This window comes from Cyanistes caeruleus, chromosome 20 (assembly GCF_971803275.1).
Source record: "Cyanistes caeruleus chromosome 20, bCyaCae1.hap1.1, whole genome shotgun sequence".
Classification (NCBI taxonomy): Eukaryota; Metazoa; Chordata; class Aves; order Passeriformes; family Paridae; genus Cyanistes; species Cyanistes caeruleus.
The window spans coordinates 754,826-778,777 of record NC_141720.1 but is presented as its reverse complement, the minus strand read 5'-3'; the positions used below and the strand labels follow the sequence as shown (position 1 = coordinate 778,777).

At 48.2% G+C, this 23,952-nt stretch overlaps 1 protein-coding gene and 1 long non-coding RNA gene across 11 annotated transcripts in view; both read left to right on the top strand.

Moving 5' to 3' along the window:
• The window catches only part of ZNF618 (zinc finger protein 618), a 108,127-nt gene that overhangs the window by 7,282 nt on the left and 76,893 nt on the right, over window positions 1-23,952 (top strand). The window lies entirely within an intron of this gene.
• Window positions 6,712-10,867, top strand: LOC147649677 (uncharacterized). The gene is made up of 3 exons (XR_015278179.1): window positions 6,712-10,024; window positions 10,063-10,141; window positions 10,180-10,867. It is a non-coding gene; the product is annotated as an uncharacterized LOC147649677 (long non-coding RNA).

Sequence of the window (23,952 nt, the reverse complement as noted above, 5' to 3'; positions counted from 1 at the left end):
CCTCAGCAGGTGATGGAAGTGAGAGCAGCCGGGTTTCTCACCCCTTCCCACTGGAGGGGCCACATGTGCTCACACGGTGTCCTGGTGGCACCCCGGTGTCTCCAGGCTCTTCAGGGTTTAATGTTTGTTGTGATTTCATTTTACTAGGTACACACAGGCAGCAGGAATTTTCTGGAAGTTAATTTTTTGCTCTGTGTGGGTATAGGTATCCTTTCCTGCCTGGAAATAGCAGCAGAAGTCAGTTTGCAGAAGTTGGGTGTGCTTGCGTTGAAGGACCGTCATTTACTGCTTCCAGTGTGTTGAGAACAATTTCAGTGCGAGTATTTAATTGCTTTAGACCTATTTTTAGAAGTATTAAACCTCAGTTTTCAAAACTGCAAGCCAAGCCAGCAGCTCTGCTGGTGTGGGAGAGCCGGGATGGGAACCTGGAGGAAAACCTGGAGCGTTCCAGTGGGAGCAGGGCAGGGCTTGGGTGCTGCAGAGCCTTTGGGGTGCACACCTGATGTTGAATTGGCTGTATTTTGGTGAGATTTGGGGTTTTTTGTTACTATTCTATTTACTTGGCTACACGAGGAGAGAATGAATGAATGAATGAAAGGCAGATTTGTACAATTCCTGGTGCTGGGGCTGGTGGATGCAGTTTGGAGCTGAGCTGGGAGCGTCCCAGGGAACATCCCTACGGTGCAGGCAGCCTCGACACCCACAAACAGCTCCTGCTTCTCTGGCTGCAAATCTGACACAAATGTGCTTTACTCTGTGGGTAAATCCCGAGCTTTCACTGGTGTTTGTGAGAGATTCCTGATTTTGAGGGCGGGAAGAGAGAGTTGTGAGAGCGCAGGGTAATTATTGGCTGGGAATAAAGCACCTTTTGGAACTTGTGCATGCATTTTGGAAACATCTGTAGGGAGAGATGGCTGCATTGGGGTCAGGCTGCTGGCAGAGGGGGGGGGGATTAGTGGGATTTCTCTCTGCAGTCAGGGGATGCTGCTGAAGGTGCCAAGGGGCAGTGACACCAGGGGACAGGCTGGGACCTGGCATTTGGTGGCCCTGGGGTTGCTGTGGGGGCTGCAGGAGCTGGACTCCACCAGGGAAGGAATTAATGAATGACCACCAGGAAGGTTGCTCTGGGATGTGTTTTCACTTGGCTTCAGGGCATCTCTGTTTATCATTAATACTACTGGGGTCACTGGGTATTAACTCCAAGGGAGGGATATTTTTACCTTCTTATTTGTCTTTATTTCAGAGGCCTTTACATTTGGCTGCTTGGTGATAAGAGCAGTTGGAATTGGCATTTCTGCTCGCTGGGGTTTGTTGGGATGTGCCAGAGACAGAGCCTGGGAGGGTTCTGGGAGAGGAATAAAGGATGTGAACATATCCAGAGTGTCCTGGTGCAGATCCATCCCTGGATCCACACTGTATCCCCCATTGAGCTCTGGCAGATGCCAGAGGGATGGAGGAGACTCCATTGAACATTGACTGCAGAGCAGGGCAAGGTTCTTCCCCCAGAGGCTGCTGGCACTGCCCAGGCTCCCCAGGGAATGGGCACGGCCCCGAGGCTGCCAGAGCTCCAGGGATGCCCAGGCTGGGATGTTGGGGGGTCTGGGCAGGGCTGGCTGATCCTGGATATTCTCTGATCCCCATGGAGGGAATAGCAGTGCCCTTTGTAAATGGGAAAAAAACCTCAAAATCGAGGTCCCTTTCCCTAAAATCTTGCATTTATTTAATGTTGGGGGCTTGGATTTTTTGGGGGGTGTTTGGGTTTTTGGTTTTTGGTTGTTTTTTTTCCCCTATGTAATCTGATTTGGTTCAGCTGCCAGAAAGTAGATTTGTTGAGAGTGCTGCTTTGGGTTCCTGATAAGGTGGAGGAGATAAGTCCCACGTTGTGGCTGTTTGTTTGTGTGAGTGAATATTTGTTTGTGCTTCCCTCCTCTGACAGGGAGCTCCTTGGCCATCCTCCTGCAGCATAAACACTGCTGCTGATTGGAGTTCATTACGTGAGATTTAAAATGGATAAAATGAAATGTTCCTGTCTGCTTTAAGCAGACATATGTCTACGGTTTGCAAATTAACCTAATTAAATATATATGTAGAAATTTATGATATTCAGCTCTTAGCACAAGGTATGCAATTAGCATCCTTGCCAGCAAGGAATTTTCCATTTCTGCCTTGACTTTCCCTCATAGGAGATGTGGTTTGGGGTTTTTTATTTTTATTTTTTTTATTTTTAATCTTCAATCTTTAATTTTTGTTCTGCTTTGGAATTCACTTAGGGACGAGTCCTGTGGAGATTTAGGCTTGTGGTTAAATTTCCCTACAAGCAGCTTTGACTGAAGTCAGTGAAACATTCCCTAATTCCTGGGGTCCAGCCTGTCCCTTGGCCTCTGCAGGACGGGAATTTGTGTTGTTAGGAGAATATAATGAGTAAAATAGCATTCTGGAGGAAAAATTGCATTTGAATATTTACATTTTTCAAGGCTCTTCCTTCCTCCCACCCAAAAATAGCAAAAAAAAAAAACCTAAAAAAAAAGATCTGTCTCCTTTTGATTGATGTCATTTTCAGGTGTTTGGCCAATGTTGTTTCCAAAACACCCTGAACTGTCCCTGGGGCAGGAGGGCCCTCACCCAGAACAACAAATCCATTAAAACAACCTCTCATTTAGCAATATTCAGGCATCAGGAATACTACTTTTAGTTCCTTTTCTGCCAAAGTGTTGGGTTGGGTTATTTTTTAACGTTTAAAGTTTGATCACGTTAGAATATTTTTTTATATAAATAATCATTTGGTCTATTTTGCATATCAATAGCTGACTCCATTTTCTTCACAAAAAGCCTTTTTTTCCCCATAAACATCCCCCCTGTTCCAGCCCAGAAGGTACTCTTTATTAGCCAAACCAAGCAAGTCGTGACGTTCCCAGCTCAGCTATTTTAATGATCCCACAAACCCAAAAAAGCAGAAGGAAAATTTTCAGAAGCAAACTGCAGAAACTTTTCTTTTTTTTTAATTTTTTTTTTGGGACATCGTAAGTTTTCAACTTTTTTTAACCAGTTATTTTTGTTACGTTTTTCCAAGCTTCAGGGTGTAAATGCAAAGGATTTGTGACTGTTCTTTCTTCCTGGAGGTTATTTAGGGGTGTCAGAGGTGACCCAGCACTGGGTGGAGGAGCTGAGGGCTCAGCAAACGTGGCTAATTCCCAATTTCTGTGCCAGAACTATTGATAATTCTGCATGGGCATGGTGAGCTGTTGGATCAGAACCACCTTCCCCCCTTGGGCAGCTCTACAAGTCTGTCCTTCTGGATTTTCCTGACTTTGCTGCTGTTCCCCATCTCTGTTTCAGGGCAGAGGGAATTCTGCTCTCAGCTCTGTCCCTTGGCAGGAGCTCTCTGCTCTCCCAGACTCAGGTCCTGGGTGTCTCGTGCCCTCCTTGGGTGTTTCTGTGCCCTCTCCTTTACAGGTGATGCCTTTTCAGAGTCCATCAGCAGCTCTGATGCCCAGTTCTCCATCACCAGCTCCATGAATGAGAAGGAAATGCTGATTCAGGCCGGCTTTGTGCTTTTCCTTGTGAGCCTGCAGCCTTGCCAGCTGTCCCAGACCTGTGTCCTGTGTAGCTCCAGCTGTGGGATGTGTGATTCACTGTCAGAGCTCTGTTTTCCACTGCTTCAGGTGTTTCTTTCTCACCTCAGTGCTGCACCCACCCCTTGGAGGCTCCTCCAGTCTTGTCCCAGGATGTGCTGCAGCCCTTTGGGATGTGGATTTTCTGTAGGCTGGCATTACCCACCGCCAAGGCAATCATTTGGATAATTGCAGCATCTGCAATTTATTTAGGCAAATAGGGGACTGAAAAATATTTGCTTTCTCTCGCTTGTGGGGTTTATTTTTAGGGTTTAGCTCTGCGCTTTGGGAAGCAAAGTGGAGCCATCCTGTGTGTCCCTTTTCCCTGAGGTGCTGCTCTTTGGGGCTGTTGCCTGTCCATGGCACAGGAGTTTTCCTGCCTGGATCACCCTTCTTGCTCCCTCCTTTTGTTTTGCAGCCTCTCTGCAGGAGGATCCCCGGGGCTGGGGGTGCAGCTTTATGCACATTTGTGTCTCCTCTGCTCCATCAGAGGCTGGAGAGGTGTCCCTGTGCCTCCTGCCTTGCCTTGCTGGATGCTGCTGCCTCATTCAGGCACCTCCATGTGGTGCAGGGGCTGCTTTCCCCACGGTTCCCATCCCCAAACCCCTCCTGGTGCTGGGAGCAGATGTCTGCGGGACCCCACTGTGATAACCAACCATTCCTGCCCTTTATTTTCCGTCTCTTAATCAGTGGTTAATCAATGAGGTGACTCCTTACTTCATCCTGTGCATATCAAAGTGCTGGGAGTGCACTTGCCACGAGAGCCTTGGCACAGCAAACTCTTTTGGAAGCTTTTGGCAGTGTGGGTGCACCATGCCCTGTTGTACCTGCAGCTGGTCCCTGCCAGCTCTCAACCCAGTCACTTATGGCAGCAGAATTCCCCCTGCTGTTCCTTTTTAATCCGTGGGAACACTGACTTCTAATTGTTCTGAGCTTTTTTTTTTTTTTAATTACTAATATTTTAAATTAGTAATTTTTCTGCCACAAAAAAATGAAGTTCTGTAGCTCCTTGAAGCCCTTTGAGATGTTCAGTGTTTGCTGGTTCACAGGTGGATAGCAGTGGTTTTTGGGGGTGATTTTAACAGTTTAATGCCTTTCAGACTTTTGGGTGGATACTGTTGGGCCCTGGAGATTTTTAGGGTTTTTTTTTTCTGTAATTTTGCTGTAATTTTGCTGTAATTTTGCTGTTAATTTTGCTAGGCAGGAGTGCAGCTTTTCCTGGTGACCCCACAGTTTGAGGCAGGTGCTCAGCTCATTCCTCAGGAAGGAAGGGAAGTGCTGAGCCCCATCACAAATGAGTGCAAAGAAGCTGAATTTTTATCCCATGGTTTTATCTTCCTTCAGTGCTTGATTTATACCAGAATCTGGCAGATTTATGGTGCTTTCTTGTTTGATTATTAAGTTTTTTTTTTCCTTCAGTGACCTGTTTCTCAAAATCTTTATTTCTTTTTTATGGCTTCAAGTGTAGCTTCCTTGAGTTTACATTCTCCTAATTTGGATTTCTGCCTGGGACAGTGGGAGGGGTCCCTGCCATGGCTGGGGTGGCTCTGGATGGGATTTAAGGTCTTTTCCCCCCCAAACCAGTCTGGGATTCCCTGCTGTGCTGTGTCTGGGGACACTGTGGGGACAGCAGTTCTGTGTGGGACCTTGAGCATCATTTCTGCATCAAACTGCCTTTCACATCTGCAAGTGTCTGTGGGATTATCTGAATTCTCCTCTGAAATTGTGTTTCCTGCCTTGACAGAGACCTGCAGCCTCTCTGGTGTTCCTTGGAAGTTTGGGCATCCCTCTGTGCTCTGCCTGTCAGAGTTCTCTGCTACCTCCTGTATAATAATAGTAATAATAATAATAATAATAATAATAATAATAATAATAATAATCATCTTGTTTCATTTATTGGGCTGCATTTATTGTTTCTCTGTCAGCACAGCTCCATCATTCCTATGTGATTTGGGTGTGGATTGCAATGCCTTCAGTCTTTTGTCTCCTACCTGAAATTTTATGAAGCTCTTCAGTACATTTATGACCTCATCAATAGAAAATGCATCACTTACACTGGATGTTTCTGCAACTTAGATTTTCTCAGGCTTTAGTTTGAAGAGGTTTTATATGCTGGCATCTGTTTTCACTTTGGTTTTGCCAGTGGCTGGCTTTCTCAGAGGGGTGCAGTGCTCCCAGCCTGCAGCCTGGGTACAGGTGGGATGGTTGGGATTTCACAAAAAGGTTCTGAGTTTCACTTTTTGAGCCTCTGCTGTCCTCTGTGCCGTTTGCAGGCACTTCTCAGCAAAGTGTGGTCTCTGCTATGAAGTGAGAGGCAGAGTTTGGGGTTAGAACTGAGCCCCCCTCTCCTGCCTTCCCTCCCTCCCTTGCAGGCTGAGCTCCTGTGAGCAGGGTAGCAGCGTGCTGGTGAGAGTTAAAAACAGAATAAAAGGAAAAAAAGGGAATATTAAGAGGAAGAGATGACAGTTATCCTTGAGTTAGGAGTTATCAAGTGCAGAAAATGGATAAAGGAAGTTAAAAACACAAGGGGAAAAAAAACCTGTGACTGTCAATGCAAGGAACAGTAAAAAGTATTTGTATTAGGAACAAAAGAAATTCTAATAATGGTTTGTGTAGACTTATCACAGCTGAGGAGAGGTAAAATGCATAATAAAGCAGAAAAACTAGACATGTTTAATAAATATTGCTGTTCCCTATTTGTAGGGAAGAGGAACGATCCGCTCTCAGCCCAAGTGCACAGGAGCTGCCAGGGCCAGCCTCAGCCAGAGCAGGGCAGGGCTTTCAGCTCATCCTTGGGCTGGTGTTCCCTGCTGGCTCTGCCCCTTGGGCTTCTGTCTGTCTGTCTGTCTCTTTCCTCCTGGCAGATTCAGGCAGGAGAACATTCTGGGGATTTGCTGGGTGCTGCTGAGCCTGGCCAGCGTGGGGAGGAGCTGGAATGCCAGACTGGGTTTGTTCTCCAGCAGAAGGGATGAGGGAGCGTGTCCTGTGCTGGATAAACTCCTGATTCTGTGTCAGCCCCCAAAATCCCTGTGGCAGCACGAGCTGCTGTGAGCCAGGCTGGAACAGTGCCCAGAGTGACCACAGGAATTGGCTCTGGGGAGGGCAGGAGAGGAGGGACTGCACACAGGGATTTGGGTCATGGAGCCGTCTCCATCGGGTGGACTTGGATATGGATCCTGGGATTGTGCACCTGGAGGGATGGGAGTGCACCTGGAGGGATAAAACTGCACCTGCTTTTGGTATGGGGAGCCCAGAGAGGAGCAGAAATGCCAAATCAGGGTTTGGGGTGGGAAAGGGACATTTAAATGCTGCAGGGTGAGCAGTGACACTGAGTCTGGGAGTTGTGCAGAGCCAGAAGCTGTGGGAGAACAGCTCTTCTGTTGCCTGTGCTTTAATCCATGATCCCCATTTCCATTTCCCTCATTTCCTCGGGAGATGTTGAGAAGTTGGAGAAGACACAGAAGATGTGAGTGAAGCAGTTTGAGGAGTCAAAGGAAAAACTCATTAGTGTTCGTTCTTAAGCATTTGGGGATGTATTTTGGGAAACTCTCTGCCAAAAAATCCTCACTTGTTGATTTTTATCTTCATGGAGCCAGTTCTCCATGGGTTTAAAAAGCAGAAAATTAAAAAAGCAGGTAGCAGAGCCCTTGGTTTTAGCAAAGTGCATAGCAAGAAACAATACCTGGAAGCGGGACCCAAACACTGAGATGACAAAATGAAGACACAAAAAATATTTTTAAAAGTAGGAGGTGGGAATTTTGAGCATCAGGGCAGATTGGCTGTTAGAACAAGCTGCCAAGGGGAGCTGTGGGTGCAGAGTGCTGGATGCTGCTGCTTGTTCTCTGAGTGTGGAGTGCTCCAGGGCTCAGAGCTGTGAGCTGCTGGAAAGAATGGCCATTCTGTGGCTTCACAAAAGATCTCACTTTCTGTCTCTGCTCTGGTGTCCTGTTTCCCAGTGTCTGAGAGCAGATGGTTGGGGAAGGATTATAAGGAACAGAGGAAATATTGAGTCAGCTTCCCTTTAATTTACTCTAGCTTCCACCTAATGGACCCGAAATTATTTTCACTTCCAAACCCTACAGGATGCTCCAAACCCTCCAGAACTTCACCCACACCCTGCTGCAAGCCCTTGCTTGAAGTCAAAATACTTCCAGGTCTCTTTTTCCCCACTAGGAGAGATATAACTAAAGAAATTCATATGTAATCTCCTGTAACATTGAGCACAAAAGGATATTTGTTTATTTTTTGAGGCAGGAAATGATAATGAATAAGGTAGTTAGGGAACACATGGGATTCAGTCATTAAATAATCTGCTTTATATTCCTAATGCAAAAGCAATGGGCTGAGCAGCAGAGAGAAGAGTGCTTAGAGCAATAGAGAAGAATATGGATTTTTATGGAAGCACTTGTGGTCTAGAGGAGACTCCATTCCCTCTCCCAAGAGGAAACCTGTTGTAGAAAAGGGAACCTATTGTAGAAAACCTCTTGTAGACAAAATGGGAGGTATTTACAAACTGCTGCAGAGATCAGAGAGGAAATTTCCCCTGGTTGACTCTGAAATCAGGCAAAAAAAGCAGCAAGTGAGCTGAGGTGGCTGAGTGAAGATGTAAACAGTATTAGGAGCAGTAAGCAGTAGGCTTTTAAAAAGTATAAACAGTCTGGTAAGGAGGAGGATAGGAAGATCTATTAAAATAAGCAGAAGGCAGTTAAAAGGATAATTAGGAAGGCAAAAAGAAATAGAGAAGATCTAATTGCTAAGAATATTTTGACTTCAAAGAGTTCTTTAGATATATTGAGAGCAGACCGAAGCTGGCAGAGGAAGTTTGCCCGCTGCAGACGATGCCAGGGGTTGGGGCAGAGCTGGGAAGAGCTGTTTGTCAGTGAGCTGTTGGGTACCTGGGGCTCCAGTGGCTCCAGGGCCCAGCTCGTGTCCTGTGCTGGGAGCTCTGATCAGCAAAGGCAGCTGCAGAACACTTGGGCTGGTTTTGGGGATGCTGCTTTTAAACCAAGCTTTGTGCAGTTTGACAGGGACCTTGAAGTCTTTGTGTTGCGTGGCAAAAATCCCTCGTTGCTTCTCTCACCTGTGAACGTGGGGGTGACCCTGAGCCACAGCCAGGCCTGAAGCTTTTACTGATGGCCTTTATGTCTGTCAGTTTGGAGAAGAGCTCTCACATGAAGGTACCATTTCCAGAAGAAAACTTTTGACCAGTCACCACTTGTTCAACGTGAGCAGAGCTCTGAGTGCCATGTCCAGTCATTTCCAGAACCCCTCCAGGACTGGGGACTCTGCCACTTGCCTGGGCTGCCCATTCCTGCTTGACAGCCCTTTCCATGAGGACATTTGTCCTGATGTCCCCCCTGAGCTCCCCTGGCCCAGCCTGAGGCCGTTCCCTCTCCTCCTGTCCCTGTTCCTGGGAGCAGAGCCCGACACCCCCAGCTGTCCCCTCCTGCCAGGGACTTGTGCAGAGCCAGAAATTCCCCCTGAGCCTCCTTTGCTCCAGGCTGAGCCCCTTCCCAGCCCCCTCAGCCCCTCCTGGGGCTCCAGCCCCTTCCCAGCTCCGTTCCTTTCTCTGGACATGCCACAGCCCCTCAATGTCCTTGATGTGAGGAACCCAGAACTGGGAACAGGACTCGTGGTGTGGCCTCACAAGTGCAGAACACAGAGGGACAAATCCCTTTCCAAGTTCAGCAGGCACTAAATCAGAAGGAATGATAATGCCACAACTAAAACACATTCTGGCTGGAAGTTCTTCTGCATAAAAACCTGGGGACAATTTATGCAGTTTCTCACTAAGCTCACCCAATTTAGATTTTCCTGCTTTGATCAGAGTTGCTTTTCTCAGCAAGCTGCCCTTGCAGAGAGCTGGAGTGTTACGGACTCCTTTGTATGTGTAATTAAAAACAGTCTTGTATCTTGATATCCCACTGTGGTTTGCATTTCCTTTGGAAAAATGGGTTGACTTTACCAGGCTGGGAAAACTGGGGATTCTTCTGGTGGCTGATGCAGGGCAGATGGGCTCCTGTCCACCTGCTTCCCCTGGTGTGGAGAGAAGGATCAGCAATGCCAGGAGATCTTGTTTTGTTCTGGTTTTTGTGTTTGTAAGGATGGATTCCGTGTGTTCCCATGCTGGATCAGTTGTCACAGCCCGGGGCAGGAACCCTTCCTCTTGGTTCCACCTTGGTGCCTCCTTGGTGGCTGCTCACAGACATCTCTGCTTGAATCCCTGCTCTTCAGCCAGCTGCCAGCACAGTGTGGATTTCCACAAGCTTGGGAGGAAATGAGCAGTGGAGCAGTGTCCCTGTTGTTTGGTTGTGCAGGGGTGACATGAACAGTGTCCCCAGTGTGGCTGTGCAGGGGTGACATGAACAGTGTCCCTGTGGCTGTGCAGGGATGACATGAACACTGTCCCCAGAGTGTGGCTGTGCAGGGATGACATGAACAGTGTCCCCAGAGTGTGGCTGTGCAGGGGTGACATGAACACTGTCCCCAGAGTGTGGCTGTGCAGGGGTGACATGAACACTGTCCCCAGAGTGTGGCTGTGCAGGGGTGACATGAACAGTGTCCCCAGAGTGTGGCTGTGCAGGGATGACATGAACACTGTCCCCAGAGCGTGGCTGTCCCAGGGAGCTGTGGTTGCACGGGCAGCACCTCGCCCATGGAGCCCGTGGTTTCCGTGTCAGCGAGTGCCGCGTGCCTGGTGGCTCATCCTCACTGGAGGCCTGGCTGGGAATGTGACCAGACCCATTGTTCCCAGATCAGGGCTTGTCCCTTGAAGCATCACAGCAGTCACACGGGGTGTTTCAGCCCCACAGCCCTGCCAGCTCCGTTGGCCTGAACGAAGCGTCCGGCTGTGCCCAGCACTGATGCTGCTCTGCACAGCCCCACGCTCCCTGCCCTTATCCCAGAGGGACTCTCCTGGCTGTTCCTGCACAGCCCTTGCTTTCCCTGCAGGCAGCGAAGCAGCAAAACCCTTCCTTGGCATAAATGGGATGGTGGGGTGGGAGAGCAGCAGCCCCTGGATTCACACCTTGGGGCTCAGTGGAACTCAGACCTCGTTAGCCTGTTCCATGGTGGCAGCAGGATGGTCTTCTTTAAGCTGTTACGTTTCTGATGGAGTGGAGAAATGTCTTAATTATTGAATACTTAAGTTTTCAAATGGGATTTGAGAGGTTTCATACTGAATGGTATTAGCCCAGATAAGGAGTTACAGTCTTAGGAGTGAAAAAGCTCCTTGTATAAAGAAAGATCTTGGGAGTGATATGGGGCAAGTTCCAACAGGTCCAGGTGGATGTTTTCCATGTGCCCATGCTGTTTTAATATTAAACCTCTCTATTTTCACCTGCATTAAGTGCTAATGAGAGCAGGGTGTCTGCGGGACTGAATGGGAAATAAAGCGAGATGAGCACACCACGTCTGTTGTTGTGCTCTGCTTTTCTCTCCCCTCAAATCTGGTATCCTCCAACTTTATATTTCATCCAACCAAACTATGATCAGAGGAAAATGGCAACTTGATTCACGGGGAGAAAAGTTAAATTAAAGTTCAAAACCAATATGTGGGGGATATTTGTGCAAAGGTAACGTAGATCTTGAGGAGAAGCTTTTGTCCATCAAGAGATTGAACTGGCAGCAAAAGAAATTGCTGAAAAAGAGGTCTGTGGAGTCCTGGACAAAGAGGAGATCAAAGCAAGAAGTGCTGGTGGAGGGAAGGGTTTGCTGATGAGATGGAGCTGCTCTCAGCTCCCAGCTTCTCTGTCCCCACAGGCTGTGCTTGGGTGGCTTCAGCCCAGGTGTCAGTGAAGGGAGAAGGAAAAGGGTGGCTGAACAGAGCTTAATGAGCCTTTGGGAGCAGGGCAGGTGGGAATGGGATGCAGGACACTGTCAGGACTCATTGCACTCAGAACTTCCCTTGCTCTGGAAGATGTGTCCCTGGAGCTCAGCTCCTGGCAGAGAGGTGCTTGTGTAGACCTGGTGCCTGTAGAAGTAGCTGTGGATGAGATTAAGATGTTTCCCAAGGTGCCTTCCATGAATTGTTCTGTCACTCCTCTGTTTTGTTGGAGAGAGATTTTCCAGCAGTCCTGTCCTTCAGATTTAGTTTGTGGTGCTGCTGGTTTTGATCTGTCTCAGTTGTGGGATTGTAGTGAAATGTTATTTCCAAAAATAAATTCTGTCCTTTGAACTTTGAGAAATTCATCCTTTTTCTTCACTGGTTCTTCCTTGAAAGGATGGTTTAGAGCCTTTAAAGGCTGAGTAAATGCAATTTTCAGCAGAATTCTCACTCCAGTGAGCCTTCAGGTTGACGTGGTCGCATCAGCTCTGCCGAGAGCAGGCGCAGGACCCACGGCCGCGCTCAGGTGCTGCTGGACGTGACGTGTGCCTGGCAGGGAGTGCTGGCCACCAGCAGCAGCTGCTGCATCCCCTCACATCCTCCTGCCGTGCTCCTGGCCACGCTCTTGTGTCTCTTGGCAGCCAGCGGCAGCACCGTGGCTTTGGCCGGCGCTGCAGCCTCGTTCCCCACTTGGCCGGGGCGCTGCAGATGCGGTGTCAGACTCCCAGAGCCAGCCCGGCGACTCCTTGGCTGGGTGTACCTCTGTGGCTGCCTGCACGTTCAGAGGCATCCAGGATTTCCTTCAAAAATAGCTGTGTGCTTTTTCTGAGGAGGATTTTCCGAGTGCAGTCTGGAGGCAGAGCAGCACGGTACAGTCTGGAGTTTGCCGGCGGTGTTACTGGAAAGCTGGAGGTGTCAGCTCCCTCAGCCCTCGTTTGTTGGATGTTAACGACACTGAGAGGCAGCCCGGGGAAGGGAGGAGTGGGTGGCAAGCAGAGCCTGAAGGATGGGAAAGGGAGCCCGGCCAAGAGCACGCTGCTGCCAGAAGACCAAAGCGCTGGTCCTCTGCCTTCTGTCTGTGGTCATGCTGCTGATCTCACGGGCTCGTGTTTGCTGGAGCCGTCTGGGGGTTGATTGATGTCCCTAACCTTGGAAACGCACATGAAAAAAAAAGGAAAAAAGCAGGGCTTTGTGCCAGGCTGGTGGGAAACTTGGTTTGTGGAGGGGAGCAGCGAGTGGGGAGCAGGAAAGAGGAAGAGGAGCAGGATGGGTGTGAGCAGGGAGGCAGCACATGGTGCCATCAGACCACTGCAGCCACTCAGGGGTCACCTCTCTCTCCTGGGCTGTGAGATGTGCTCTCCCACAGGGGAGAAAGGGGCTCTTCTGATCTCAGCCCCAGCAAAGGGAACGATGCTCTCCTGCAGCACTGATGTCTGACTGCAGCCAGGAGCAGAGCTCAGCGTGTGGAGCCACACAGAACCCTCCTCTGAGCCCCTGGGCTCCCAGCTCTGAGCCTGGGGGGTGCTGCTGGCACTCAGGGACCATCCTCAGTCAGTGCCTGCCCTTTGTGTGCATCCTTTAGCCATCAACATGCAGGAGGATATTTACCATCTCTTCCTTGTGTTCAGGGATTAGAAATGAGAAGCTGGAAAAAGAAATTGTTCTGGTTGACAAAGTGGAGATCCATCAAAGGTTGGATTTGATCTCAGAGATCTTTTCCAGCCGAGATGGTTCTGTGGTCCAGGTGCAGGGTGTGGTGGCTGTCCATGGGACCTGGGCAGCAGCTGAGCAGTGGGGCAGGGAATGCAGGCAGGGAATGCAGGCAGGGAATGCAGGCAGGACAGGAGGAATCCAGCCCCAAGCAGCTGCTGTTTATTTGGGAAAGGAAATCCTCCAGCTCGGGTTGTGCTCTTTAGGAGCGTGTCCTGTATGGCTGAAGGAAATTGAGGGAGAGCTTGGGCTTTTGGGGACTGTGCTGTGAGTGGTTTGAAGCTGCACTTGAAGTTTTATTTGACTGGAAAGCATTTAGGAAGTGATTCTGAATCCATTTGGTTGATTCACTGCTATTCCTGCAGTAGGATGCAGAGCAGTGATTCTGTAATTAATTTAATTACATGCTTATTCAATCTTTCCTAAACTAGTAAAATTTCAGAATGTTTTTGAATTCAATGCAATGTGATTTTTCAGGGCCAGGAGGAAGGGAAGGCGGGGAAATTTCAAGTTCTGTTTTCTCCCTTGGTTGGTGTTCCAGCACTCTCTCCCCACCACTGCAGCGCTGGTGAACTCCCAGCCTTATTTTGGTTATTTACCAAATCCCTGCTCTGCTCAGTGCTTTCCTGCTGAAATGGAACCTTTGAAAGAAGCTCCACGAATAAAATCATAAAAAGCCTTTTCTTGTTCTTTCCCCCACCTCCTCCATCTTTGCTGGTACCTAATGTTCATTTCTCTCACTGCTTTTATTGCCTTTGAATTTGGCCAAAACAATCTATTATGTAATTGGGCTAATGAGTTCCAACCCACTCTCCATCTTTCCCTCACAGCACAGCGAGCAGCTAATCTCTTCCCAGTTTACCTTTCTCCCCTTTTGGCTTGTTAATTTAAAAGTGTCATTTCCAAATCTGCCACTCCTCCTCGCTAAGGCTCATTTTTATTTATTTTTAAACTCTGTAGAAGGCCTTGAATGAGTAACCGAATATCTCCTGGGCTCTGGAATTTAACAGTCTTTGCCCTTTGTTCAGCTGGGTCAATGCATGAATTCACAAGTTACTAAATTAAAAAGGAGAAAAAAAAAAAAGGCAAATGTCTGATTGTGGATTGGATTTAGATATTTTTCCCTGAAGAAATGAAATACAAAGAGGAACTAGTGTTTGCAAATAATTTACAAAGTAGCAATTTATTTTAAAATCTTGTACCAAGGCCAATTTTTAAGACAGCACCAAGCACTGAACTGTTCTTTTTCTGAAGGGAAAGTGGTCAAATGCAACTTTCTGTGTTTAACTCAAAAATGTCAATCTCCTTACAGCATAAACACAGGTAGAGTGGACAGAGGTTTGATGGGCAGAGGTTATAGTTGGAGCACAGAATTACCACAGTGTCAAGATGGTTTCCTGAATTTTTTGTGCCTGAAGAAGATCCTGTCAGGCTGCTGTGTAAGATTTGGTGTGAGGCAGCAGAGCCTGGGTGCACACAGGTCCTGTTTGTGACAGCCCCCTGAACAGACCTCCTTTACATTTTTTCTCACTGTGTCTTTATAAAAAAATGTTTTAAAAGAGTGAAGTTTCCATTACAGAAAGCATGGGGGGCAGCAGTGCTGGCTGGGGAATGGGGCTGGGTTAGAGCAGCTGAGGGCTGGAGCTTTATCCCTGCCTTGGGAACCATTCCCTGGCAATCCGGGCAGGATTGGGACTGCTCGGGCTCCTCGCTGCTCCTTACAAACCTTGGAATGCTTTTCCATGCCTGGGGATGCCCAGCAGAGCTTCCCTGGGAGGCAGGGAAGGAGCCTGGGCCTCCTGTAGGGCCCTGCCAAGGTGGGCTCAGCGGTGCTGGGAATTCTCCAGTTCCAAAAACCAGCACTCCCAAACTCTCCAGTTCCAAAAACCAGCACTCCCAAACTCTCCAGTTCCAAAAACCAGCACTCCCAAACTCTCCAGTTCCAAAAACCAGCACTCCCAAACTCTCCGGTTCCAAAAACCAGCACTCCCAAATTCTCCAATTCCAAAAACCAGCACTCCCAAATTCTCCAGTTCCAAAAACCAGCACTCCCAAACTCTCCAGTTCCAAAAACCAGCACTCCCAAATTCTCCAGTTCCAAAAACCAGCACTCCCAAATTCTCCAATTCCAAAAACCAGCACTCCCAAATCTCCAGTTCCAAAAACCAGCACTCCCAAATTCTCCAGTTCCAAAAACCAGCACTCCCAATTCTCCAGTTCCCAGTTCCCAAACCCAGCACTCCCAGTTCAGCGAGGGGCTCAGGGGCTTTGTGTTTTTGGGGCTGATGGTGGCTTTTCTCTGGCTGTGCTGTGGCAGTGCTGGGTGGCTGAGCTCTGTGCTGGGAGCCCCAGCAGGGCCATCCTGGGCTGGTTCCTGCTCTGCAGCTTGGCAATCTCTTCCAAATTCGTGGGAGACACTTCCCAGCCTCCTCCCCCTGACCTCTGAGTCAGTTCTGAAACATTGCTTCCTCTGCTCTGGCTGCTTCAGGAGGTGACTTCCATCCTTCCTCCTCATCCTCCTCCTCCTCCTCTCTCAGTGTTTTGGAGCTCTGAGAGGAGGATTTCCAGGGTGTCAGCTCCCTGGTGACCCTGGTGGCCTGATGAGCCCAGATGAGCCCAGTGTGACTTGAGGACAGATGGATTTGCCCTGAGAGATGGTTCCACCCCAAATTTTAGCTTCTTTCTCTCTGGAGCAATGACAGTTGGTATTTGGCAGTATGTGGCAAGAAGAGACTTAAAATCTGGATTCTTTATAAACTGAAATGCATTTTAGTGTATTAAAATTGGCAGCTGTTCCAAAATTGGGTGACTTTGGCCATTGTCTCCCTCAGCTTTGCCTTTGATAACTTTTTTGCATTCTAAATGATAAATGCAACTGGAGACCTTAAATGACCTTAATTTCCCCAAATTGGATGCTTCGTGCCCAGTGTGACAGACTCAGAGTTAAAATTAATATAAATTTTGTAAATCAGTAGACTGACCTTTTGGTGAACTGGAAAGAAATGTCAAATTTCTGTTTCCTCCCCCCTCCTCCTGTAATCAGCAGTCTGTAATGAATGAATTATTCCTAATTTCAAGATTGTAGCTCAAAAGGGCACTCAAATGGCTGAAATCCCATAAGAAAGACTGACCTTTTGGTTGTCTCTGATGAAAATTCAAGATTTTCCCTGAATTTAGCAGTCTGTAATGGACTGCATGAGATGTTACTGCAGCTTGCAGGAGCAGCTCCTCATTTATTTTCTTAATATATTTCTATTAACACTGCATGATCCCCCAGAGCACCTCCAGTGCCTCGCAGGAGCATTCAAGGTGTAGTTAAGATGCGGTGCCAAGACTTCTCTACAGGTACAAAGCAACTGTGAAATAAATGATTCCCCTCCTGCTCCAGGAGGAATTGATTATTTGTCATCCCCTGCATTTCCCTGGCTGCTCTGAGTCCCCGCTGCAGTTTTGGTGATGCTGGGACGTGCAGGAAGCTCCACAGGACTTGGAGGAGTACAAGGAGCAATAAATCTGTGTTCCCCACAAGATATTGCCAATGGCTGTGGGTCTGATTTAGCTCAGGAGCTGCTGGACAGAGTTCTGGGTTTGGAAAAGGTGTTTATCCAATGTGGATTAGCACAGGGCCAGCACATGAGGGTTTAAATGCTTCTTGCAATGGGATTTTTTCATGGAATCATAGAATTATTCTGCCACCAGCTCTGGGGTCCTCAGCACAAGGCCTGGAGCTGCTCCAAGGGCTGGAGCCAGGCTGGGAGAGCAGTCTGGGAATAGTCTCTGGAAGTCTCTGAAGGTTTGGTTCAGGAGCAGTGCTCAGCTCACCTTCCCAGGCATCCCAAGGATTTGGGTGCCACAGAGCTTGGGGTTTGTTTTTCACAATACTCTCCCCTCTCGCAGGGTGACCCCCAGAACTGAGGAATCCCCCAGCAGTGCAGAGAGGCAGCAGAGCTTCAGCCTTTGGAATGGGTTTGGTGGGATTGCTTCATGTGAGAGAGGTCTTATGTTTTATGTTTATAGAATAGTAAAAAAGCAGCAATGATAAATTCATGGAAGACATTTCTGCCAACAGCAGCCAAGCACAAAGACAGCCCCTCTCTGCTGTCCATGGCTCAGTGGAGGATGGAGATGATTCTGGAGATGTTGCACATAGGCTTTTCCTGGTTTTATTCACTCCTCTCAGCCTCCTGTGGAGCCAAGGTCTGAGCCTGCTCAGCTTTCCTGGTGTAGGCTGTCTCAGACAGGAGTGGATCAGCTGCTTTCCATTTTCCCAAGGGCTGGATCCTGCACGAAGCCGGGTGATAAACGCAGGATGCAGGAGCCAGAGCGTTTCACACTCGGTGTGTGGGGACTGATGGGTCTGGAGCCAGGCCAGGACTGCTGCCAGACACCCTGAGCCTTCTGCCTATGCCATGGGACAGTGATGGTGCTCTCTGTTCTGAGAAAGGGCTCTTTTCTTCCAGGAGCTGCTGGAGCAGTCAGGGAGGTGTTTTCCATGGCAGTGTGGCTGTGCAGCTCCCCACGCCTTCCCTGGCTGTGCTCACAGCCTCTGGAGAGCAGTGCTGGGGTTGGGACGAGCCCAAACCTCCCTCTGTACCCAGGAGGGTGTGACAGGGGCTGGTGCTGTGTCCACAGCTGCACCCAGCAGCTTTCACTCTGTACAGGATGTCTCCAGCCACCTCAGTCACGGGAGGAAGGCTGGTTACAAATTCACTCATAAAATCCTAGATGGGTTTGGGTTGGAAGAGACCTTAAAGCTCAACTCAGCCATGGGCAGGGACATTTTCATTATCCCAGGTGATCTTACAGGTCCAACCTCGCTGATTGTGTTCTATATTCTAACAAATACAGAAAAATGCAGCCTGGAGTGTTTGTGTCTGAAAATAAGTTTGTGGGTAAGATGCTGAAGAGTGAAGGTCTTAGGGCATTTTTAGTTGCCCTTCAAATCAGTTTATTCTGTTTGGTGTGTTCTACACTTCATTAAAAAGCAAGTTAATGCTCATTCAGAGTCTTCAGCAGTGTCCTTTTAGCTCAAAGCTGTGGAGGATAGTCAGAGAAAAAGGAATCTTGTATCCACCAAGCACAGGGGCATGGAGACTTAAGCTGTGCCCAGATTTTGTTTCCCCCATGCTGCTGGGAACTGCAGCATATTCTGGGACAAAACTCTCAAGAGGCCCCAGGAGCAGCCCCTGGTTATTTGCTGCAGTGACACGAGTGTCATTCTGTATAAACACTCCTGGGCAGTGGGAGCTGCCACCTGCATCCCTCCATCCTGGAATAACCTTCCCAGCTTTGCAAAGCAATCAAATGACCCTGTCTTCATTTAATCATAATTGCAGTGGCAGTAAGTGGTTTGGAGAGCCCTTAACATTGTTCCTTTCAGTGGCCAGGTTGTCTCTATCTGCTTTTTGATGTTTTGACTATGCAGAAGAGCCTGGGGCACCCTTGGCACTTGGATATCCTCTCCAAAACAAAGGAATGATTTGTGAATAAAAAGCAAGACTGAAATTCAAGAGATAAGTGTCTGGCTCTCACAAAATCTTCTTCAGTGGCTCTGGGCAGGTTATATAATCTGCCTTAGATATTCCATCTCAAGAAATGAAGAGAGATTTCTTACCAGCTCACATGAAAATTGTCAATACTAACTGGTGTTGGGAGACACCAGGATGTTTTAGACATTTGGTTGATGTTTCTGATAGCTTTGAGTGCTGACAATGACTGAGGGAGGTTTATTTGAGCCCCTGGAGCCCTTTTGCCATAGGAGCTCTCATCCTTTGCCTTGTCCTTCTCCTGTTTAGAGCCAGGAAAACATCACCATGTCAGCTTCAGGATGGTTTGTCCTGTCAGGGTTTTGTGTGCTGGAGATCAGGCAGTGCCCTCACAGGGGATTTGTGTGCCTGGAGATGGATTGCTGTGTCATTTTAAAGTTGGCCATTTCCAGGTCAGAGCTCAGGTACCCTACAATAAACCCTGCACACCTTGAGTGTTTTATCCTCAATCTGTGGCTGAACTCCTTTAGTGCTGCCAGGCTCCCATCTCTCACAGACGGTGAATTTTCTCCCAAACTAGCAATAAATAATACTAACAGTAATAATAAAAAGTTGCTTCTGTTTTATGTTCTGAGCACTGACAAAAGCCTTTGGAAAAGTCCGGTGCTCCTTGCCGGGGAGGTCGCCATGGCTACTGTCCATGCTGCTCTAACAGCCCTGCTGGCTAATGCAGCACAAACACATTTGGCTTTTCCTTCTGCCTGTAATGAATAGCAAACTGCTGTGTATTCATTACGGGAAGCAACTTGCAGAGGTTAAGTGTTTGATTTCTGGAGCTGCCGTCGAGGGCAGTCATCAAAAATAAATTGGGCAGCCAAGGAGGAAAAGGGGTTTATAAGACATAAAGTGGGAAGAAAATAATTGCAACCTCGTTGCTCGTTTCTTTTGTTGGGTTTTGCAGCTGTAAGTCAGGCTCTCTGGGTCCAGGCTATGCAGATTTTTGTTAGGTGTGATCAGATTTGCTGGAAAGCGAGCTTTGTTTTTGACAGGAACCCATCTGACTAATTCAGCAAAGATAAACAGGCTCTTGGGCTGCAGTCACCCAGGACAGGCAGGATGGAGGAGAACAGGGCTGAGCTCAGCATCAGTGAGTCCAGACGAGGCTCTGCCACCTGCCCAGCCCCTGAGAGCGATGGCTGCACGTCACATCCCTGCTGAAGGACGTGAGGAGCCTCTTCCCTCCCCTCCCGGGGGAATTCATTGCACATCAAATGGAAACAGCACAAAATAAAGATGTGACTGTGGGGTCAGCACACTGAACAGCCTCATCATCCTCAGGGAACACCCCAGGACTCCTCCATGGCCTCTCAGGGGATTCCTACTGCTCTCCAGAGAAATGTCTCCCAGCCCTTGGATAATGTCCTTGGCTTGGGGCTTGGCTATTTCCTACTTGCACACTTGGGCTGCTTAAAAATGCATCTTGTTTAAATGAACCCAGCACAGCCATCGATCCAGATGGCATTGTATTAGTGACCTGTCCTCTTTAATTATCTGCAACTAATTTTTAATTTTATGTTCTCCACAAACATGACTGGGAATGATTTTCTAGCTGCTTGTAAATCAGTGATAGATATTGAATCCTTTCAATGCTTTCTCTTGGAAGAAATGAAGATTCTCTCATTACAGTTGGTTTTCAAAATTTATCAGATAGCTGTTTTTTAATCCACTTAGTATGTGTTTACATTGATTTCTATTTTAGGACTGATTTTTTATTTTTTTAATTAATTTTTTTGACTCAACATCTTGTGCAATAGTAAGCCATGCAAAAATCCAAGTCTCTTATGCTAAAGCAGTTATCTTTCTCAACCAAACTCATAAATCTTATCAGGAAATAACTCAAAGTCTGTTTGACAGGGCTGCTTTTCTTTCTTCATTCCCATCTAAAGACATCCAGGCTGAATTTTCACCTAGGTTTGCATAGGTGTTCACACTGCAGAAAAATTCATTTGAAACCTTTCCTCGTGTTTGTGTGTGTGAGGTGGGTGGCTGTAGCTGCCAGTGGTGTCACCGTGGTGACACTGTGATGTCACAATGTATCACTGTGATGTCACCGTAGTGTCACTGTGATGTCACTGTGGTGTCATTGTGATGTCACTGTGGTGGCACTGTGATGTCACTGTGGTGTCACTGTTATGACACTGATGTCACTGTGGTGTCACTGTTTGTCACTGTGATGTCACTGTGGTGTCACTGTGGTGGCACTGTGGTGTCACTGTGCTGTCATTGTGATGTCACCGTAGTGTCACTGTGATGTCACTGTGATGTCACGATGTATCACTGTGATGTCACCGTAGTGTCACTGTGATGTCACTGTGGTGTCACTGTGATGTCACTGTGGTGGCACTGTGATGTCACTGTGGTGGCACTGTGGTGTCACTGTGATGTCACCGTGGTGTCACTGTGGTGTCACTGTGATGTCACTGTGGTGGCACTGTGGTGTCACTGTGATGTCACTGTGGTGTCACTGTGATGTCACCGTGGTGTCACTGTAGTGTCACCGTGATGTCACTGTGATGTCACCGTAGTGTCACTGTGCTGTCACTGTGGTGTCTGAGCTGCCCCATCCCCTCCAGGCCCGATGGGGACCAGCACACGCTGGCACTGTTGCTTTTACCCGAGTCGTGAACAATACTTTGCCCTATTCAATTTTTACTTTACTAAAATGAATATCATGGACTTCTTAATAGTCATAGGAGCATAAAAATCTCAGTGTATCACAATTCATCATCCTTTAAAAATTGAATTTCTGTTGAATTATGCCTTGCTGCTGTAGTGCTGGGGAGAAGCTCTTATTATTCATAACTATAAATACAGCGATGTCGAGATTTAACTGGTGCCTGAAGGCTTTCTGCTGCACTCTCATATTGACAAAGCAAACACTCTTATGGATTGCTTGGACTTTATGGGGCCAGAGGCAGCTGAGCCCTTCCCCACTGCTGGGAGCGGAATCCAGCAGTGTCCCTCGCTCTGTGGGCACTTTGGGGTCACGTCAGGATGGAGATAAAGGACCAGCAAAAAAAGGAAATGAAAGAAAGACGTGAATACCCATGGGTGGGTGAGGAAAAGGCAGCTGGTTTGAGCAGGGTGCTGGAGGACAGGCTTGAGGAGCAGCACGAGCTTGGAGGGAGTGCTTGGGTTTGGAGAGCAGCTCCCATGGGGTGAAGGAACAAGGGATGAGAGGTGAGGAATGAGATGAATCCTCCAGAAACTGCCTCAGGTCTGGGCCTGCAACTGGAACTGAATTAAAGAGTTTTTATTTGCCCTTCATAGCTCTCACATCGTCCTCTCTGTGGGCATCAGTGAACACTTGAATGTTCCTCCTTGTCCCAGCTGAACATTTAAATAGACATTGTCTCCATCGTGTGATGGCTGATGGGGACAGCCCTGCCTGGGCAGGAGTTTGCTCAAGTTTATATTTTGCTTTTTAAGCATCTATTTTGGGCCTGAAACATGGAGAAGTCCCATAATTTGGTGCTCAGCTGAGTTAAAGCTTGAGGCCTTCATAGAGATTTAACACAAAAGAGAAGGGAGTTAATCTTTTACAGGAAATAATTAACATATGGAAACAATTCTTAAAAATGGGATTGGGTAAATTTGGTCTCTAGGGACAAGGTGGGAAAGATTCTGACTGGATTTGGAAGGAATTTTTTGTGTGTGGTTATAATTAGAAATTTACACACAGCAAAAGAAGTCTTGCTGTTGGATGTTGGCTATCATGGCCTCTGTGTTGTTTGGAGTTTTTTTTGGTTTATGAACTCTTTTCTTTAAATAGCACTTGAGCCTTGCAGAAGTTTGGCAGTGGCATGTTTAACTTTGGACTTAGTTTGGCTGTTCAATATTTTCATCATGAAATAACTGATGCATTTTTATTTTTAAAAACAAAATTTAATAATCTCTTGGGAACTGAAATTTTGTATTTGGGAAATTGCAAAGCCTCCATTTTGGGCTTTGTTCCACTGAAAGCAAGATGACAAAGTGGGGATTTCATGGTAGTTGTATTTTCTATGGCATTTCAGAACTGGTTTCTGTGCAGGTGTGCAGAGTGATGATGAAAAGTTCTAAAAATGAGATACCTGAGTCCAGGGCTGGAGCCAGGCTGGGAGAGCTGGGGATGCTTACCTGGAGAGGAGAAGGATCCAGGAGAGCTCAGAGCCCCTGCCAGGGCCTGAAGGGGCTCCAGGAGAGCTGGAGAGGGACTGGGGACAAGGGATGGAGGGACAGGACACAGGGAATGGCTCCCAGTGCCAGAGGGCAGGGCTGGATGGGATTTTGGGCAGGAATTGTTCCCTGGCAGGGTGGGCAGTGCCTGGCACAGGGTGCCCAGAGCAGCTGGGGCTGTCCCTGGATCCCTGGCAGTGCCCAAGGCCAGGCTGGATGGGATTTGGACCAACCTGGGACAGTGGGAGGTGTCCCTGCCATGGCTGGGGTGGCTCTGGATGATGTTTAATGTCTCTTCCAAACCAAAGCAGTCTGTGATCCCCTGATGTTTTTTACTAAAAGACAAGGGGTTTCTGACCTTCCAGTCCTGGAGGACTCTGGAGCTGTGGGGTGCAAGTACCAGTGCAGAGGAAGGACGAGTTGATGAGTGAATCCTTAATGAAAGGGGAGATGCAGCTTGGTGTCCTGTGAGCTGGGCTGGTGCCCAGGAATCCATGGATGGGGAATGCTCCTGTCCCTGGGGGTGGGCACAGGGACAGTCACCAGGGCAGGGATCCATGGATGGGGAATGCTCCTGTCCCTGGGGGTGGGCACAGGGACAGTCACCAGGGCAGCGCTCACCTCGTCTCCAGCTTTGAAATCCAGGAGAGGGAGATGTTTGTGCCTGGGCTTTTCCATGGGAATGGGCCCTTTATCAGTAAATCAGAGCCTCTCTGGGCTGCTGAGTGCTGCAGGCTCCTTAAGGCTGTTCTTTCACCTGATTTTGGCAAGGCAGGTGGGTGCTGGTTAATGATTGCCTGGGACTGCTCCTGCTGGGCTGAGGAGATGCCTGAGTGAGCACAGAGCTGGACCTGGCTGAGGAACCACGTCCTGGAGCTCATCCCAGCACAGAGAGCAGCGCCCTGGGCTGACCCACCTCCAGCAGAACCCTGCTCCTCCCAGCAGATCCAGTCTGAACGGGGCAGGAACTGCAGGAACTGGGGAGCTGAGCCCAGCTGCTGGAGCCTGGGGGGGCACAGCAGCAGCTGGATGAAGGAGAAGGCCTGGATGCTTTAACCTGTAGGATTTCATTGAAAGCCAGGCTTTACTCCTTGCACATCTG